This window comes from Antedon mediterranea, chromosome 6, assembly GCF_964355755.1.
Source record: "Antedon mediterranea chromosome 6, ecAntMedi1.1, whole genome shotgun sequence".
NCBI classification, from domain to species: domain Eukaryota; kingdom Metazoa; phylum Echinodermata; class Crinoidea; order Comatulida; family Antedonidae; genus Antedon; species Antedon mediterranea.
The window spans coordinates 4,725,416-4,748,115 of NC_092675.1; the positions used below are offsets into that span (position 1 = coordinate 4,725,416).

The following is a 22,700-nucleotide window of genomic DNA, read 5'->3' on the forward strand; positions in this document are numbered from 1 at the left end:
ATATACAACAATTATAAAAACAAATGTTGCTATATAAATGATAATAGTTCTTGACAGAGAGCATGACAATTTGTAAATAGTATACTGCCACTGAATTTTAGTGACCATGACCGAATCTCACACAGGTATCATTCTTCAAATAATTGAACAAAAGTATTCAGACAAAATACAACAATCCTTAACAGACAATTCTGACAGTTAATGTACCAACTGAATGATCTATCTAGATCATTAATTCCTTCATTGATTATTTATTACATTTAAAAAAAAAACATTCAAAATATATAAAATGTATTGTACAGTAGTAATACTTCATACACAATTAGGCATAATTTATATAATAATATCCATATTTATTCAATATGTAATAAAATAAAAACAAAAATAATATACAGTAATATTAGCCAAAAAAGCAACAATTGTGGTAGCCTCTGTTAAATTGCCATGAGAGAGATGTAAGTTAGTTTCAATAAATTCTCTTCACTCTACAAATATTATTACTTAATTCCTTATTAAAACCTTTCTAATTCTGGAACAGTACCCCATCCATTATACCCTTTAAATCTTATTGGTGGTAGTATTTTCATTACTGCCATACATTTGCCGCATTTATCTATGTTTAAACTGACTGATGGCCAAGTATTTTAGTTTGCAAGCAAATTATGTTGGCGCCGAAAAAGTACATTTAAAAAGATATGATCAAAATGTTTGCAGTTGATAAGACAGATTTACCAGTCAGTCCTTTTTAAAAACCTAAATGTAATTGTACCTGTATCATACATTTCACTTTACAAACTTTTTCAAATTGTAATCTGATCATGGTTTTTGTTCAAACACTATTCAACATAAATCAGATCATGACATTATAAACTTTGAAACTTTTGTAAACTATAAAAAATCTAAAGATATCAACAGGACACATATTTACTGAACATAAAACCTGCTTTTCTTCAACCCAGATCCCCACAAAAATGTATCTTATTTATTAGTATGTAGTATATACTACATACTGACATACTGTCAACTTTACAGTAGAAAAAATGAATTAACAGAATGCTTATTAGTATTACTATTTATTAGTCAACCGAACTAAAGTATTAAAAGCTACTTTTGTTCACCCGTTTATTACCACTTCTCGCAAGGCCAAAGTTGTAGTAGTATATTTTTAGATATTTATAGAAACATAGTAATTCCTCATATCCTCTTGATCATAAACCAATTTATTGAAAAGTATATCAATCAGGTCAAAGAATTCTGAGAAGTTAGTGCTCAAAGAGTAAAAATGAATATGACGAATTAATTACTGCTGCTGTAAATGACTTGTTTTCATCTGAAAATTCTACACACTGTTTTTATTTATAATTCATTCATTAATTTAGGTCATTTTTTAACTTACTTTATATTTTTTCCAGAGTAACCAATTTCTTTATTTCCCTCTAAGTTTCACTTTTATTTATTTAATTTCTTTCTAAACAATTCTGATATAAAATACAATTTTTTTATGATTTGCTTCTTTCTGTTTCTTTGTTGTTATCTTAAATTTGTGAAAAAAAAAAATGATGGTGAGCATTCTTCAATTTAGAATTTGTTGGCCTTACTATAAAATAACTATTCTACGAAAGTTTATATCATTCTGTACGGACTGACCAACCAACCTGGGTTAATCATTTCCCGCTGACTTTCCCCATCTGTCAACGGAGTAGACTCAACAGTACCTGGGGATTCCTATACGTATGCCTATCTTTAAGAAAATATGACGTTTACAGTAATATGCAGGGGAACAACTGTGAAGAAAATACAAAATCCATTTTAAAATGGACATTTATTTCATCAAAATGTCAGTAACAGGAAATAAAATAAGCAAACAGAAGAACAGTACTTTCAACAAATAAACTGGAAAAAAAACTATGCACTTTTACTTTACTTGTTAACGTTCTTTTGCCAAAATAACCAAGTTTAATTGTTAAGGATGTTGATGTCTAATTATACACTACTTAACAGTCAATTGGAAACTATTGAATTGTTATGTCAAATCCACTGAAGGTTATGATATAATACTTTCTAATTTATCTGTCGATAAATAGTACGATAGGTCACTAAAAGTAAACATGCTTTTCTTCTATTTATCTTGAAACCTAACCAGGGAGTTGTAAAATAATTGCTGAATAAATAATAATATTTATCTCCCTCTGCTAACCATCATCACCTTCACATAACAAGATTCTTATTTTACCTGGTTTCCATTTTCTTTGTTATTTATTATTGTAAATTCACAAGTTTTTTCAAACTTTATTAATAGAATGATTTATATTATTACGAACTTTTAACATTCTTCTGAAATCAGCAAAAACTACTGAAAACAAAGTGAACAGCATTTCAATCTCACTGTGTTCTTTCTATTAAATAATAACTAATATATTTCAATGAAGAATGTGGGTGTACCTTATTAGTACTGTTGTATCAAATAATATAATATGGATTAGTAAAAGGAAGCAACTGGTCAAAGCCAAGGATGAAGTCATGGGAAGTGCACATTCTTGATATAGCCCAAGGCTACACTCAGGTCGACCTTGGAATTACATTGAAAAAACTTAAATTTTAAACCCATTTATAAATCAAATTAGGATAAAAAAACCAAGCATAGTTGAGATGTAGGCATACTACGACTTTAAAAAACTGAACAAATATTCCCTGAAGAATGTGAAAAGTTGTACACAGTTTTACCGGTATCTAGTTTTTCAAAGTTGTATACAAATACAAACTAACTAAATCTGTAGGTCTCATGGGCCTGTTTCTGCTGCAACTGCTCAAAATACGATATAAAAATACGGTATAAAATACGGTATTTTTTATACCGTATTTTTTAGTACCCCGTTTCTGCTAACAATACTTCTTGGGTGGTCGTGTTAAATTTCATCTTTTTTACCCAAATTGCCATTCATTTATTTGATCGATAATTAAAAGTCGCAATAAAGGAAGTTTTACGTCTCACTTTCAACAGCCTAGCCCTAGTGATAGAGATGCGAGAGCACAGAAAACATCGTAATGGGGACAATTAATTCGTTCCCTCCCCGAGTTATTGTATTTTGCAATGTTGTACTGCTTTCGCAGGCTCTTCAGCTTTGAGTTTACTTGCTTTGGAGACAAGTCTATTCCATACTCCTGCTTTATTTTTTTAGAAATGTCTTTATAAATGTGGTTGTCCCTTTAATTACCTTTTAGTTGGCCAGACATTTTAGCTTCCCCACACACATTTATTTAGTAAAACTGTGACGTCTTCGCTCCACATTTTTGCCGAATATATCTATACACGTGTGTAAAGCAGCTGACAGCGACAGAAAATAAAAACACGAATGTTGACCTTTTGTCATGTAAAAAAAAAATACGGTATTTTTTATTGGCAGCAGAAACGGGTACAAAAAATACGGTATAAATTTGTAAATACCACAAATTTTGTGGGGAAAATACGGTATACAAAATACGGTATATTTTTTATGAACGCAGTTTCTGCTGCCAAAAATAAACCGTATATATACGGTATTAAAAAAATACCGTATGATATACGGTATTTAGTTGGCAGCAGAAACAGGGCCATAGAAGCAGCATAATAAAATAAAAAAATCACAGAAAGCTAAATGAAACAACCCTATCTTAACATTTACAATATATTATAGATTTTTACTGTATGACCATAAATTAATAGTATATAATTACTGTATATATAATATTTATAGCATTAACAATTTCATAAAAAAATAAACAATCAAAATTAACAATTTATAACTCAATATTTTCACATTCTTATCTGTAGGAAATCTACCATAATAAAACTATATTCCATTTGAGAAAGAAAAAAAAAATTGACAAATAGTTGACTGAATGTTGTACAGTATGGTAAGTCACAAAACACACCATAAATCTTAATGATGACCTCATAAAGATGACCTCTACAGCATTTGCAAGATTCCTAACAATAAAAAAAACACTTAATATATTAATACCACTACTATATTACCCAAAACAAGGAAATTGCCATAAAATACCAAAACCATACATTTTGTGACAACCAAGCAAAAGTTTAATTCATTACTTTATTATACTGTTTGATACAATACAAAGAAAGTATTTATTTAAAAAAAAAAATTGTTGGGAAAAAGGTGTAAAACTAGAAGGATAGACAAAATTGCAATAAATAGGGGCGGGGGGGGGGGGGGGGGGAGTCTAGATTTGAGAGAGAAATGAAGGGAAGCTGAGTCAGACAGAGGACACTCAGTAATTTATTACACACTTGAGTTTGGGTACTTATCCACAGTCCACACAACACAGATCCTATTATGTTCGGAAATGTAAACGCTGCACTGAACACTTTGTTTAGGGAAGGAGGACTTGACAATGTTCTCTGCATGGTTTCCAGAAAGCATGTTTGTAACTAACTAACTAACAAGTTTGATAAACTCAATCTAGGTATGTTTTTACCTAAAAGAATCTGAAAACATCCATGCTCTTGATTAAGTATTAGTAACATTGCACTTGTCTCTCAACAGCAAACAATTGGTGGTATCCCTAATAATTTAAAAGGTGTGATACTGCTACCATGAACGATAATCAAACTTAATAATATATAATAGACACCCTGGGACTGAAACACTACCTTTTACAAGAGGTACAAACCGAAAAAATTTAAACTTGTCTTATAAAAATAGTCCCTGTCATAAATTTCTAGCGATCGCAACATGTTACCATGCTTGATGGGTTTCTACATGTGTTTTGCAGATCAAAACGATTAAACATAACAATTTTCACAGATCACTTATATCTATTACAGGATCAGGTGAATTATTGATGCCAAGTAAACGTCTGCAAACAAATGATTGGTCAGAACAGTTACAAATTGGTTCTGAATTATGTAACCTTGTAATGCAAAGGTATTATACAGTACAATTGCAGACAATAAAGCTCCAAGCGACATAGTGTAATGACCAACGTGAGGTTTACGATATTTGGGAGTGATTTTTTAAAATGAAGGTAAATTTGATTATGTAAAGCCACCTACTGGCTAAATAAAATTAGGCCATCCAGGCCAGTCTATATAGCTGGATCAACACGTGATATTGTATTTTAAATATTTTATTTAAAATCTGTCATTAAAATTACAAAACTTTGTATGCGACATGAGGATAGTTTGCACAAAGAATCTCTAGCAATCCAAAATATATAATTCTTACAATTTTAAATATTTACACAAATGTTAAAATATTTGTTGACTGTGTGGCTTAGACCGTAGGGAACGTTTAAAATATTAGCTCCCAGGTACGTCACTCCCCACCCACCATGATACCAGACTTTGCTATGACCGCAGGTGATTCTAAAAAATACTTTGGTGGTGTAAACAAACTTTGATATTAATTGAATATTACATTAACAAATATGGCACTATCTAGATGTAAAGAAATGGTATTTTAATACTTTTGATACAATGACATTTAAAAGTTATAATACTTTAATCACATTAATTATTATTATACTTTATTTGATATATTTTAATGACTTCTACATTTTGATGACATTTTAAGTAAAATAATAATGACATTATCAAGGGGAAAATGGATGTGCATTATAATTAACACATTAATATTAAATAATCTTATTATATTTCTTGAACTGTAAATATATACAGTACATAATACCACCTTTCTTAATTGTGTATGAGCAGGAGAAGTATACTGTAGAGGATCATACAGTTTGTGAAGTAACAAACTTGAGAGAAAGGGAAGGTGTGGTCTATTATGAATATGAACACTTTTCAACAATAAATTAATAATATTATAATTTTAAATTGATGATTCAATAATCACAAGACTATAAAATAATAATGTATTATTAATAATTAGCTTAAGGTTTTCTTCAATTTCATAATGGAATAATTGGCCTGTGTTACTCTCTTGGGCGCTATTGGTCAGTGTTTCCTTTACCTAAATTTCAATGTCAAAGGTCATCCATAAAAAAAAATGGTTTCATTTTCAATACAATAATCCTACATTAATGCAGGAAAAGGGATAAATACACACATACTAATGAAATAGTTTTTTTTACATTACATTAATAATTTATTTAAAATACTGTATATACCTAATACTATCTTTTAACAGTGTCAGTGATAATATTAAGAGATAAATCATAAAATATACTGCTATGTATAATAACAATATGTTATGAACATAATAACTATACAAAACAAACAATTTGTGCTACTTCAAAATTAATGCTATATATAAATTAATATCAAATCATAAACCAATACATAAATTGTACCTAATAATATGATTGATGGCTTTCACTATCACAACTTTTACAAGTGAACATATTACATTGGATACTATAATACTGTATACATACAGTACTTACCATATTGTAAGTAAGCAAGCAAATGTATTAATTCAAACTAAAACTATGAATCCATAAAGCAATATGTCCATTGAAAATAATCCAAAACATGAAGACTTCAATCTATGAACTGCAAAATTTATTTAGTATATCCTCTACTGTACTGTACTTTATAACCACATTGTACTGCTTTCAAATATTTCTGTACGAGAAGAAGCTCTTCAAGTTAATACCTCTGAACTATTACAACAAAACACATAAGGCTTTGTAACTCCACCTTTTATAAACCATCCAATAAGATTCGTTGGATTTAGAGTTTATCTTATGAATATTTATGAGTTACCCACAAAGTGCTTACATCACACCAAGTTCATTCAAGCATGACAGTTTAAATACTTTCTGTTTTAGTTTGTGGTTTGTAACATAAATAAATAGCATAACTAGAGAAACACAAATTGTTCATTTTTAATGAAGAACACAATGAGTAATCCATAATATTTATTTTCAAACTTTTACCACATACTGGTTCTATTTTATTGAAATTAAAACGTGATTCTTTTTTTCCTTTCTAAACATTCCTGGTTTATGAATCACAGGTGATAAGTGCGAATTGTAAATACCATTACTATGTAATACCAACCACTCAAAGCCACAAAATCAATAAATAATCATATCTAATACTTGTTTATATTGCTACAGAATGGGATATGCCAGAATATAATAGTTTGGGTTTAAAGTTGACTGACACCAAGTACAAAATCTGTGCTGTCAATACCAAACACTTTATCCTCCCGACCCTCTTTAAAATTTGGCAAATTAATGGCACAGTAGTTGCATATAACTAAGGGCCTGTTTCTGCTGCAACTGCTCAAAATACGGTATAAAAATACGGTATAAAATACGGTATTTTTTATACCGTATTTTTTAGTACCCCGTTTCTGCTAACAATACTTCTTGGGTGGTCGTGTTAAATTTCATCTTTTTTACCCAAATTGCCATTCATTTATTTGATCGATAATTAAAAGTCGCAATAAAGGAAGTTTTACGTCTCACTTTCAACAGCCTAGCTCTAGTGATAGAGATGTTGTGAGAGCACAGAAAACATCGTAATGGGGACAATAATTCGTTCCCTCCCCGAGTTATTGTATTTTGCAATGTTGTACTGCTTTCGCAGGCTCTTCAGCTTTCAGTTTACTTGCTTTGGAGACAAGTCTATTCCATACTCCTGCTTTATTTTTTTAGAAATGTCTTTATAAATGTGGTTGTCCCTTTTATTACCTTTTCGTTGGCCAGACATTTTAGCTTCCCCACACACATTTATTTAGTAAAACTGTGACGTCTTCGCTCCACATTTTCGCCGAATATATCTATACACGTGTGTAAAGCAGCTGACAGCGACAGAAAATAAAAACACGAATGTTGACCTTTTGTCATGTAAAAAAAAAATACGGTATTTTTTATTGGCAGCAGAAACGGGTACAAAAAATACGGTATAAATTTGTAAATACCGTATTTTATCCACAAATTTTGTGGGGAAAATACGGTATACAAAATACGGTATATTTTTTATGAGCGCAGTTTCTGCTGCCAAAAATATACCGTATATATACAGTATTAAAAAAATACCGTATAATATACGGTATTTAGTTGGCAGCAGAAACAGGGCCTAAGAAGAAAAAGGTAAAGGAATTGGATGGAAGCGGGTAACTTAATTACTGTATAAGACTCAAGTATAATCCCAGGCCTGATTATAGTCCCACCCCCTAATTGTAGACAAAATTCATATTCCATTATTAATCCAATCGGAGTGTAATCCATCCCACTAAGTTGATCCAAATTTCATGGACTATTTTAGTTATTACAGTACTGTAGTTAATACAAAGACAACAAGTTGAGGAGATCATACTGTAGATCAGATTGAACCATTGTTGCAACATCCTATTAAATAATTAATATAACTTTTCTTACATGCTTAACTCATGGGATATGGTTGATCACATACACACAAACAATATCTCACACAAACAATATGAACCATATCTCACATACACACAATATGAACCACACATAAACACAATATGAACCATATATCACATAAACACAATATGAACCATATATCACATAAACACAATATGAACCATATCTCACATAAACACAATATGAACCATATCTCACATAAACACAATATGAACCATATCTCACATACACACAATATGAACCATATATCACATAAACACAATAAACCATATCTCACATAAACACAATATGAACCATATCTCACATAAACACAATATGAACCATATCTCACATACACACAATATGAACCATATCTCACATAAACACAATATGAACCATATCTCACATACACACAATATGAACCATATCTCACATACACACAATATGAACCATATCTCACATACACACAATATGAACCATATATCACATAAACACAATATGAACCATATCTCACATAAACACAATATGAACCATATCTCACATAAACACAATATGAACCACACATACACACAATATGAACCATATCTCACATACACACAATATGAACCATATATCACATAAACACAATATGAACCATATCTCACATAAACACAATATGAACCATATCTCACATAAACACAATATGAACCATATCTCACATACACACAATATGAACCATATCTCACATAAACACAATATGAACCATATCTCACATAAACACAATATGAACCATATCTCACATACACACAATATGAATCATATATCATATACACAATATGAACTATACTCCATACACTCAACAAACCATGGATGTAACACTTTTATGAACTAAATGTGACCTAATGTATTACACAAAAAGTAGACTTAATATAACAAATCCGACTGCAAAAAAATGGAAAATTACAAAAATAGAAATACTGTATCCATTTGTGATTAACATATTTTAATGGAAAAATGTATCAATCATACAGCCATGAACGTCTAGCATTGAACTTTTTAAAAATAAATATGAAAAACATAAAGGAAAACATACATTTTAACGGTGAGTTGAAAAGAAAATTTGGTTAATTATTTAGTATAGACATTATTAAAGGAAACAGAACATAGTTGGGGTCACATAAAGGATATGACAAAGCATTCGTACCTTTCTCCACAGTGGACTATTTCACGCAGTGGCAAAGTGTGCTAACCGTCACATTAAACATTTTCTGTTCATCTCACATCAAAATTAATATCAGTTAAAAACTCAGGACATGTTTAGGCTGGTACCTAAAGTACAGTATGTTGTCCTAAGCGCAGATGACTAAGATGATTTAAACCAACAAAATTATTTTTGGAATGTTCAGCAGTCGCAGAAAAGTTTTATTACATTCAAAAATATTTCAACAGAAAGTGTGAAGTCTTTTATTGTTGAACATTTACATTAAAATGTTTTTTCTTAAAGCTAAACTATAATAAATAAAGGTATAGAGAAACTTCAAAACACACCCAGTGATAGAAACACACCCAGTGATAGAAACACACCCAGTGATAGAAACACACCCACTGATAGAAACACACCCAGTTATAGAAACACACCCACTGATAGAAACACACCCACTGATAGACTGGAAATTCATTATGAACAATAGACATCTGTGAGAATGAGATAAAAAGCCACCTTAACTGAGAGTTGACTCTGGAATCTTCTGCTTTATGCAGACGACCTACCATTTGACCACTGGGCTTTCAAATTATGGTTGTAAGTAATCCGATTGGACACCACAGTGTGGTACAGTAGAACAGCAAAGCATTGCGCAACAGAGATCAAATTGATGCCTCATCTTGGTATTGGATAGTTATTATTTGGTATTGGATACGTTTATGAAAAAATTTCGATTTTACTATAAATTATTTATTTAATTTAAACCTTACAATGGCATAATTTCTATACAGAGTAGAATACTATTTAGTGTCATGTTTCCGACTAGGCGGCAACAAGTTAATTTTCACTACTGAGTGTAAAAACAGAAATGGAGTAATAACAGATTTATTTCTAAGAAACATACAGCAAGCCACAAGAAAGAGATTGATATGGTGTTAAGTCACAAAAGGAAGACATAAGTTATTTATCAAATGTCTGTGGTTACAGTTTTTGATATTCAAGTGTTAGATAATTGCTTACAGTAATTACTTTACACTTCAAATAATACATCTATTGTGATTTTATAGTGGATTTACCTTTATTTAGTTGAATTATGCTTTAAATATCAATAATTATTTTCAGGCCTTGTCTTTTAAGGCGAGTGAGTGCGATCACTCACCTAACACACTCCTAAACTCCACTTGAGAAGTGTGATTTACAACACGCCTAAATTTAGTACACTTCTACACACGAAAAAAAATCAGCACACCTACAGCACCCCTGAATATATTGAGGAGTTCAATTTGTAGCACACCTATGATTTTCAAAAGAAAAAGCCTGTATTTTAATAAAAAATTCCTGTTCTTTTAATGTAAAAAAATTCACATTAAAGAGCAATTCATAGGATTTCTAAATGCTGTAAGATACCAACTTAAGGATGTAAAATTACCATTTAAGAAAAATAAGGAAACAGTTAAATAAGAGGAAACAATGCAAAAAAACAAAACAGTAAATATATTCAGCAAAGCTTTACAATAATTCAGTATACTTACAGTACCTCTGTCTACACTATCAAACTAGTTTGACAAAAAAAGTGTGATGTGCATAAATATGCTAGTGATATGCTCAAATATGGTAGATATGATATCATCATGTCTATATCGGTACATCACATTGTTTTGACACATAAAGTTTGATAGTGTAGACAAGGCCTTAACAATATGCTCTGTCAATTAGTTTGAAACGGGAAAACAGATTTTGATTATTGAATACTTCAATTTGGAGAGTAAAATTTAAAATATGTCTAAGATTGCACTTAGCATGTTAAAAATAGAACACATTATGGTTGTTGAAAGATTTTAAAACAAGTTGAAAATATCAATATAAAGGAAAATACTACAACATGGCAGCATAAACAACAAAGGTCATTGTGAAGATAAAAACATTAGCCACTTATAATAATGGTTCTGTTTCAAGAAACTATACAAACAAGTATTTATTTATTCAATTTTTGATATGCAATACAAAGAAGACAAAACAAATATAAAAGGCAAGGAAAGACCAAACAGGTCAATGTTTATACGATCATTCAACTTCAGAATGTTTGTATTAATTACTATGATTTGATTTGAATATAGTTGGAAAATCACGTAAAAAATACATACAAAAAAGTCATAACATTATCTTTATTGACATTATATAAAAATACAATACAATAGGATCTGCATAAAAATTTGGATTTACTAAAAACAATGCAGAATGTCTACAAAACCGAATTGCATTTCATTTAAAAATTCCAAGAATTGTAAGAAAATGCTGTTACTGAGTTAAAACAATTTTTTTTTGGTTATAAATATTTTGTAAAGTATAAATTTGATTTATAATAACCACTAAATTAAACTACTCAATTAATAAATCGTTCATGAATACGTGATACGATGCATTCATGAATACTACGTGATCTGTACTTAGTATAAAGTTCAAAACATTTTTTTTGTTTACTAGCAAATACTCACTTATCAACGAATCAATTAGACAGGTGAAAGGGTCAATTGTTTACTGTAAATATTGTATAGATACAGTAGATTATGTGATGATATTATGAAAAAATAATGACGTAGGCCTCATAATAAATAAAGTCCATAAATGGTGGGCACATAAACATACTGTATGCTGCTGTTCGTGACGACAAGTATGATGCAGATATTGATGGTAAATAATAATTGTAATGATTGCATAACACAGTAAAATGATATAAATATAAAAGCCATTAAGACACAAACACACAGTGCATTATAGTGTTAAAACATCTTGATCACCCAATTCTCTGTACTTTACATATCTCCATGGCATTATATATCCTGTAGGCAAACTCTATAATACAGCATCACATAATACCACATGTGATGCCTGTATTATGTTAAGGTTGATGATCTAAAATACAGATCTGTGTCACAGAATTGACCTATGATTGATACAGTACAAATTATAACTACTGTACTGAGAATCAGCTAAACATTTACTGATGTCAGGATAGATTACACCAAGTTAGATAATACAATCTTTATATAATATTCCCATGGTCACCAATTGTCATTATCAGTTTATTTGTTTCTCATCTTTCTTTGTCAAATTGGATTTTTATTGTTTGGAATTTCTTTATTAAACTTGTAAAATTAGTAAGTCTATACAGCTGCATTCAAAGATGTTTCAGTTAATATCTGAAACAACACAACTGATCCCTGAAAATAAATTGACAATTTATCTCTTAGAGATACAGTAATACAATTATTCTTTTTTCCAATTCCATGACCTTCACAGAGTATTCCAACCACACCATCCAGCATAGAGTAGATACAACACTGTTGCCATAGTGAAGCGTAACCCTGGGGGTAAAACACCTGTGAATTTTGGCAAAACTGGAACAAACTTGATTGAAAGAATTGTAGAAAATCATTTTCAATCAAGAGTATTTTAGAGAATAATTTGTTTGTTTGAATTAAAACACCTGGGAACACCAGTTCATTGAAACAAAGTGCTTGTACTTCCTCAGCTGGGTGTACAGCAGACATCACTGGTGAAATGAAATATCTGAAGAAGAAACTATCGCTTCAAATTCTCACACCAACTGTTAACAACTGTTAGCATTTAATTCAAGTTGAATTGTTGATTGATATTTCCAAACAGCCATGCTTTCTGGTAATCCTATGGCAGTCAGGATTTGAACAGAAGATACTGTATTGTGATATTGGAAAGCAGAGCCAACAGTGCCACACTACAAAAGGCAAATGAATCCTAAGCTATATCTACACTATCAAACTTTATGTGATGCCCATATGGACATGATGATGTCATATCACTGACATATTTAAGCATATCACTACCATATTTGGGCACATCATACTTTCTTTTGTCAAACTAGTTTGATAGTGTAGAAAGATTTTTAGAAAAAAACAACTATTCCTCATTTGAAGCAACCTTGTCAAAGTAGAAACATGCCTCATGTTTACACTATTTACATAAATTTAGCAAAAAAGTTTATAGTAAAGTTCCCACAGGAGTTAACGAATGAGTAGTACTAGTAGATGAGTAACTGGATATTCTCTTTACTTATATGAAAAAAGACTTATTCATGAATAAAATATATGGAATGAAAAAATGTATTAAATTTATCTAGAATATAAAAAACAGGTTTTTAACTACAGTAAAACTTTAAGGTATATCATATGAACTGATCATCATCTTATCTTTGATACCATCTAAATAGCAAAGATCCACCACTTAATATAAATTTAAGATAAAATAAATAAGATAACCCAACAAGATATTATCATAGTTAGCTGTCATATTTATATGACTTTCTTTACTCTTCCTTGCATGATGTGGAAAATAGTAATTCTTGTTGGGCAATGCTTTAAGTTACTGTATGTTATTCGAATTGTAGAAATTAATTTTTACTAAATTTCACAAAAGAAGATAATTATACTAAAAATAAAATGTATATTTATTAAAGCAGAGCTGCCTATTTATTACAAATATTAAATAATATTTAAATAGAAATTGTCAAACAATTCAAGAAGTTGAAAATCTGTCTTGGCTGCTGTCCCTTTTTATTATTGTAAATCTCACGTTCTCGGTTTTCCGTTGCTTACTCATTTCTATAAAACAAGTCACATGGAGGATCAGTTATTAAAAAATCTAAATCTTCTTAAATCTGCAACAGAAATTATATAAATCTGCAATAAAAGATCTGTATAAATATGATACAGTACTGTAGTATGAGTTGACGCAAGATAACCGATTCTTGGCAAACATGCATCTAATTGTTTGCATTCAAAAAACCACATTTAATTTAAGTATTTCATATTTTGGACGACATCTAAAGTCACATCAAGGACTAACATTTTTGTCCAAACACACTGAAAATACAGTACATAAAATAGATTTTTGAAAAAAAAATCCTTCAAACTCAATATTCATTGTTCAGAGAGATTGTCATTTGTGTTGAATTGTGATGAATTTTGATATTTGACAATAATAATAATTTTCAACATTTTGATTTATTATCATTATTATAATCATTTATTTTACCATTTTATTTAATGCAATTAAGTTTTTTATAGATTAACTTTCAAAAAGAATGGCTGTATTTCCCGTGACATAACACTTTGTGTATGTACACTTTCAGAATAGAAGGTACTAATTACTAATAAGTGCAGAAGTGGTTGGCGACACAAGGGTATTGGGATATTTCAACCACCATATTGTCAATTGCAAATACAATCCTTTAATTTATTAGCATTCATTGTTTAGACTACATTACTCCAAAATATCCTGCAACAGAGTGCTTCCTATGTCCAATTGAATATCTACTTTACACCATTAATATCCTGTGTTATAAATGAAAAGCAAGCTACTAGGAAACTTTGATTTGGCTTCCGATTATAGTTATTCCTTTGAAGTAAAGCAAATAAGGAACAGAAAGACTTTGGTTAAGATTATTCAAGAAGGAAGCCTTCTATTAAATCTGTAATTTTAACAGTTCGATAACCATAACACAGGTGCAAATATTAGGGTCTCTGGCAATCATATCTCTCTCTTTAATTTTACTGTGAAAGTTTATGGACATAATTGAGTGTATGCATTTGATAGATAAATATAATAAATCCTGTAATTATGAATCAGAAGTGAAATTGTTTCCGAGAGCATTTAATATTGTTCAATTCAAATCGAAAGGAATTTTTTTTCTTCAATTCGTTTTTTTTCTTTTTAATTGTAAGACTATTCTAATATTATTTGTTCTTTTATTTGGTCATGGATTTGTTTAGACCCCACCCCCAACATAATTTGTATAAATTACATTATAAAAATTTGTATTTGATACATTACAAGTCATGTTCAAAATTATTATAAATTTAGGAACATAGTCATATGATTGTTTTTATATCATAAACGTCATTATATTAATAGGCAATGAAAATACACAATAACTCTCTTGGTAATTATAGTAAGCTGCGAAAGCAATCCGATCATAATAATTCGCATATAAAATAACCTTCTAATGCATAGTGTGCCTAGGTGTCTACACCATTCTACCGAACCACAACAATCTCTATCAAACTACGCCAATGTCAGCTCCTAAATAATGTTGTGATGACACATACGCTGTTGATAAACATTTCTGTCCAAAATTAGCCCGGACTGGTCGTCTCCAAGGGTCAATCGGTGTGGTCTTCACCGTGTGGAACTGCCCGACACTGCTTTGGAAGCCTTGTAATCAAAACAGGGAATTTACTAAAACAACATCGTTGATGCTTCAGTGGATTGCTATAGAACCCACAATAAGGCGGAGGATTGTGGTCGAATGCGACACTTGCTAGGAACACAGCGTGTAGTAAATTTTCTAAGCATGTTAAAACTAGGCCAACATTAAGTGTATGCATAATTCAGAGAGATAACAAGATGATGATGATGGTATTAGCAGATAAGATTGCGCTATATTCAGCATACCATTTTTTAATGTAAATACTGTACATGTTATCAGCTACTGTACATACACCTTCTAAAAGTATAAGATCTGTTTATAACTGTCTATTGATAAAGATTTGGTTAATTTAGCAATTTTATGCCAATGGTTGAATGGATCTAATGTTAACTGTTTACTGAATGGAGAGACTTGAATTTGAAATCAGATACATAAAAAAAAGATACTACTGTATATATAATTAACAGTGGTCATCTACATGACATGATCACAACACATTGGATGGATTGGAAGGTACAAAAATTATGATTTCTGGATTTAGACTAGAAACCAAATGGAAAATATAACTATTATATGACCTGTCATTTTAATCCATTACATTGCATGATTTCAAAACCTTTTGAGCAAAAAGCTTTTTAAACATAGCATTTTAGTATGATTAGAGCATGATGTCATTTTAACCCTGTACATTTGACAGTAACTTACAAATTATCTCCAAACGCATAGTGCAAAATTAATCATTTATATGGTATAGCTTAAACATACTCAACGACCCAAATAGTGATGGCTGATTCAGCATGGTTTCTTGTACAACATTCCCCCTAGACGGCTTATCACTGCATAATTATGAATCATAATCTGACTTCCTTTTCAATCACATGACCATTCTAGATTGACAAGGTTTTCTGAATTCACTTTTCATCTTATTGTTTGTAAAATAGGTTGTTTAATCATTGAAAGATGTACGGTAGGTTCTCAATAAAAAGAAATTGAGAACTAAATATTTTATAATAAATAAATTATATAAGACAGTTAATGGATGTTCTTACTTATTACTTGATAATAATTTAATGATCATATAATTTATTAATGTCTTGAACCATTGCCTCTGTACAAGACCAAGTCTCACTTTATCAATTTTTGGTGCCACGCAATTTATTAGATTAGTATTTTTAATTTTTTCATCTTGTGACTAAACTTTTGCTACCTTTCTGTAAACATCCAAGTATAGTTTTAACAATAACATTCGGATGTTTTTCCCTTTTTGAAATAAAAACCAAACTAGTCTTTTTCATTATATATGCACTTTTAAACTTAATTTGAATAACCTTGGATGAACTTTGCATTTTTTGTGTGTAGATTTACCCCATTTATTTTGGATATTTACCAAACAATTTCTGTCCTAATGGATATTAATTTGTGAAATTACTTTAAAGTTGGCATATTTCCTATTTTAACTTATTAATATTTCACAATTAATTAAAGATGATCATGTTATGTTTTATTAATTTGGCTCCACTCTTCATTTGGATGTACTAAAAAAATGCAATATTTATTTGTTCTTTCTTTAACCTGACAGTGAAATATGCTTTCAATACAAATGTACTGTAGCCTACTGATGTCCAAGTATAAGGACAAAAAATATTACTTGGAAAGAAAGAAAAACATATGAGAGAAACAACTTGAGAGAAAATGAGAACTTTTCCTTACTGACAAATGGAACATATAAATTACAATAGAACAAGAAAAAGATGAGGAAATTTAACATTTAAGAGCCTGCCACGAGAAAAGTACCAATGTGTCATTCAAGGCCTATAAAATCCCCGGCTGTTTCAACTTCTGCATTTTAGCAATTTTCAAGGACCTTGGAGTTTCGCCCCTCAATTGTCGACATCCTTTCCTTTAAAGTGAGGTTTAAGCTCAACTTCCACTTTATAAAATGACATCCATGCTAAAAATATATCATAGAAGCAAAAAATTCATTCTGACAATAAGTTAATCATCATCTTTACCGCTGGTATAGTTTTTTTCATAATCAATTCCATGAATTTTTCAGAAATAAAACATCATTTTTACCATCCCATATTAACAGAGCACATGAGTTATTATTTGATGCAGCCGCACTCCTGTAGTCATTAATCAACGGGCCAACCAAGAAGGCTATCACCTGCCCTGCTAGACAAAGCATATGATCCAACATCCAAATTAAAATGTGCAATATCATTTCAGATATTAATGACCTTTGCTAAGTTTCCATGGAAAAATAACAAATCTCTAGACTGGTAGATGTATGATAAGGGAACCCCGGTCTATCTGGCTGCAAACTATGTCGGATGTGAAACTGCTATTTTAGCGATAACTTTTTTTACAGAATAAATTGATAATACTATTTGACCTGAGCTTGTACAAAAAGGCTAACAAATTTAAGTGGATTAATGAGTATGACGTAGGGATATCACAAAAGTTGCATTACATTACAGTAGTATTGAAAGTAATTATATAATTTTATGAACAATCAATTAAAATTTTATTCTACCTAAAAAGAAAGCATGTTCCAGTTCCTTTCATAAAGGCTTTTTCTAAATATATACAAAACTTCTTTTACAATAAATTATAAATTTCACATAAGTTTTCTAATTTCCATATTAATAATGGGGTGAATATTAGGCTCATGCCAAATATAAAACAAGAAAACTAACAGACACTATGCATCATATCTGTAACTATAATTACACATGATAACATTGGAATATACAACTGTGAAGGTTATTCATCATAACCTATGAAGTTTAAAAGTAGGACACATTACTTTCTCAAAAGTGGAATTTTTTGTGTGTAAAACCAGGGCAGGTCTGCTATACCTTAAAGGCTTATTTTATCAACTATGATCTCAAACACAAACTGTAATGTTAAAACATTATTATTTAAAGTTTTATAAAACACTTGAATGTAGTAACTAATATGCAGTGATATACTTTAGTTGGGTAGGGTCAGTAAGATTAACTTCCAGACAGGAAGGCTTTCTTTCTATTCAACTCTGCTCGCACTCTACGAATCATCTTCCTTAGCAATGTTTAAAGAGTTAGTGTGTTGCCAGAAAAGAAATGAATATCAGGAGGAAATCTGTTTATTTTAATAGCATACTGTATACAGTTTTAACCATAATAAAAAGTTTGTCAATAAAGTAATCATCCCTTTTCTGCTACAAAATTTGTCATACAATTATTATACAAGGCTATTTATGAATGTTGTAATAATAATAACTTTATTGTTTCTCTTTTATAACAGAGGCACAATTCTCAAGAGATGTGCAACAACAACAAAAATAAATATGGACTTATCTTACTACACAATCAAATACAAACATTATAAATTATTACATTAAAAAGTATACACATTAGGTTATAAAAATACATTCAATACATTTGAGCGAAAAGTAAAAGATTGTGTTATGGACGGATATTATAAATTTCGTTGCGTTCTTTCCATGCAGTTGTTAAATAATTTACAATATTTGTCAAAGATGTTTTACTTGCTAATACATAGTTAATATTGTTTATACATTGGATTTGATATTCTTCATGAATTTCTAGGTCGTCAAAAAAAAGGTGATATTTAAGTTCAGGTGAGCTTGACATGAGTAAGTCCCATATTTTATAGTTTGGGGTTAGTAAAACAATAATCAACATCTATGAACTGATTGTGGATAAGCGAGCTGGTCTAGGTGGATGCAATAGAAAATAGTACGGTAATGTCATTTTCGAACATGTTGGTTCATTATGGAATGTATTTAAGAATTCCCTAACATGCTACCATGATCTACAGTAACCCAAGTGAGGCAAATGCAAACCTGTCAAATATAGTTAGGAAATAAAAGGTTTAGAATTACAACAATGTCATTTAAAACATTATGTTACTTTGGTTTACAAATGGCTTTCTATATTAAAACAGGAGATTTTAAATGTCACAAAACAATTAAAGAATTCAACTAAATTCTCAAAGTTGAGTATTAAAGTTTATTTTAAGCTTGAGGCTATTTTGTTGGCATTGGCAGTAGCATCAGCTAATACATATTATCACAGCAGGTTCCTGCTAACAAGAAAAATAATCAATAGAAGAATAAAAATAAAAGAACTTACTTTTAAAGACCCAAAGTAACTGCATTCTTTAACATATTCTTCTTACGTATACGCAGTAGAAATCTATAGTTATCTCCACAAAAAAGAAAATTTGTTTCCCGTTGATTGAGCTGGAGTTTCACTTTTATTTTAAAGAATCTGGTTATGGAGCATGAATCCTGTTGAGAGAGAGAATAAGAATAAGTGAAATTTGACAAGCTTGTAGTGCAATGGTATATGATTCAAGTTAATGTTACTTGGCCTTCACTACAGGTAGCCTGAGAACATTCCATTATGTCAACAGGGAAATTTATAATTGATTTAAGAGGATCCGGACAGCCTCTTAATGTTAATTAATTTAATTACACCAAGAATTTGACAACTTCATTGATTAAACTGCGAGTGTTATTGAATGTAAAAAGTTAGCTAAGAACCTATAAATATCAAAACAACATTACTCACAACATTAATGTTTGATTTTTTCACACAAACTAATCAAATACATAATTTATACATTTCACATTAGACCTATTATGCAAAAAGTTTGGAAAACTTTCATTATTTGTTATTAATAAAAATAAATAAAGGCGAATCCCATGTTCATTCTGAACATAGGGAATGAGCTGTTGGAGCTCATTGTACTAAGCCTCTGCATTATGTGGTAGGGTGGCCAGTTCCTTTCCACACCGCCTTATACTCCCTAGTATTTTTCAATCATTTACAGTTGAGTGGACTGGGAGTTGTCAGGAATTGAACCTGGGTCGCTGTATGACAGTCAAGTGTCTTAACCACTCAGTTACCAAACTCCTGTATCATTATTAATAGTTGAATAATAATTTTTTCAAAACATTATTAAAACTGAATCAATTGTACATTTGTATGTATTTTCAAAAAAATCCTATAAAAAGGCAGAAATAATTGTAAAAAAATGCTTTAAAAATTGTTTTACAGAATTGCAAAAAAGATTAAATCTAGTGGCTGATTATGTTATACAGAATGACATTTGGACGCAAGTAAAATGCCCACTACAAAAATTGTTGTAGTGGGCATGTCCTCGCATTACTCTGATAGAAAGTATAAAAATATGTAAATATTTAAATGCATTTTTATTGACATGACAGCCAGTAAATGTGCAGAATCTAAGTACATACAGTAGTTATATATACCTATACTATACAATAAATGAAAATTTAAATAACAAAACAATACATTTATTGAATTTACAAAACATCGAGAACAAAGATTTTAGATATTAAACTAATCCTAAGACTTCCCTTAAAAGTTGACAAAAGCTTAATCGAATTAACCACCCCTATGATTTTAAACATAATTTCCTTTTCACAATTTCATTCTTTATCAGATATCAACAACAAGCTGGATTTTTCGGACGTGATATAAAACGGAAATTTAAGGTTGGACAGAATTTAGAAGTTCTTAGAGAGCGATAATAGACAATCAGTACATTTTCCTGTCTCTACCTGACTTGCCGACATTCTAAAAATAAAGTAATAAAAAAATTGATATTCAAATCATCCATTGGTTATTTACCTGCATTGTTTCATGAATGAATGTAGTTTATAACCAATGATTGTTTCAAAGTTTAAAATATAACATGAAACTCTTACTTACAAACACAAAATATAATTTAAAACTATTGGTTAATTTTTGCAAATCTGTAAACTTGACTGTCAGTGTTAATTGGGTATTGTAGGCAAGAATGAGAAACTATTTAAAAACAAACCCTTAAATGAATCTGGGTATGTTCGTGAATTTATGCCAAATCATTTATTGTAGTGGAGTTAAATTTGTAATATTTTTATTTGATTTATAATTTTTAAAAACAGATAATATATAAACTATCATCAAAAGCTTCTACCTCTAATGTCAAGTAAACAACTGTTATTGAACAATATGATGGTGTTTCAGGAGTGATATGCACAGTATTTAGCCATTTATTTTTATGCACCAGAAATTGGGTCCCTATCTGTACATCAATTTATAGCTCAATCAATAGACCTATTACCACTAATGATTATTAAACACTGATGCAATGCAATACATTACTACAGGACATTATAATGAAAAGGATCTTATATTGATACAGTGATAATCAAAGATTCCATAGATATTTGCATGTTTAAATATACACTCATAATGTTAAATCTGTTGGTATAGAAAAGTTAATTATAAACCAAAAAATGTGTACGTAGTACTATAACGCTTTGATTTGATCGCATACAATCTATCAGACAACATTAATACTATAGATAACAAAAGAATCTTAAATTGAACCACATCAATATTTATATATATTTAAAAAAAAAATTATTGTTTAAAATCATTTTATTAAATCAATTAAATGTTAACTTACTACAATTTTATAAAGTATATTTTGCTTATATTTCATTAATTGTTTATTTTAAAAACTTTTTTTAAAGTTATCAATATCAAGTAACATTTAACCCATACATTAATAGTCTATTCCAAAGTTCTCTGTAGAGAGTTTCATGTTGGGTATACTATGGAAGAATTCAAACAATTTTAGTAAGCATCACATTACAAAAAGCTAGTGAGTGTGCTAGTTAAAACAGCAGTGTCTTGTCTTCCTAGGCTTCATCAGTTCCAACGTTGTGACCTACATTTAAATTACCATTATGATAATTATACATAATATCCAGTGGAAAATGAAGTAATTAAGTTATGAACTATATAAATCTATTGTTGTTGCCAAAGCTTAGGGCTAAGGCCTGGTATAATAAACTACAACTCCTCCCCTCTTCCCACCTCGTTCCTCCCTTCACCTCCTGTATCCTCC

At 30.1% G+C, this 22,700-nt stretch overlaps 1 protein-coding gene across 3 annotated transcripts in view; it reads right to left on the reverse strand.

The window, feature by feature from the left end:
* LOC140052257 (uncharacterized) overlaps positions 1-6,514 on the reverse strand; it is a 32,127-nt gene extending 25,613 nt beyond the window's left edge. For all 3 annotated transcript variants that reach the window (XM_072097726.1, XM_072097725.1, XM_072097724.1), the window contains exon 1: positions 6,406-6,514. The gene's annotated coding sequence lies outside the window, so the exon portion shown is untranslated. The remainder of the gene's footprint in view (positions 1-6,405) is intronic.
* Positions 6,515-22,700: the final 16,186 nt, after the last annotated feature.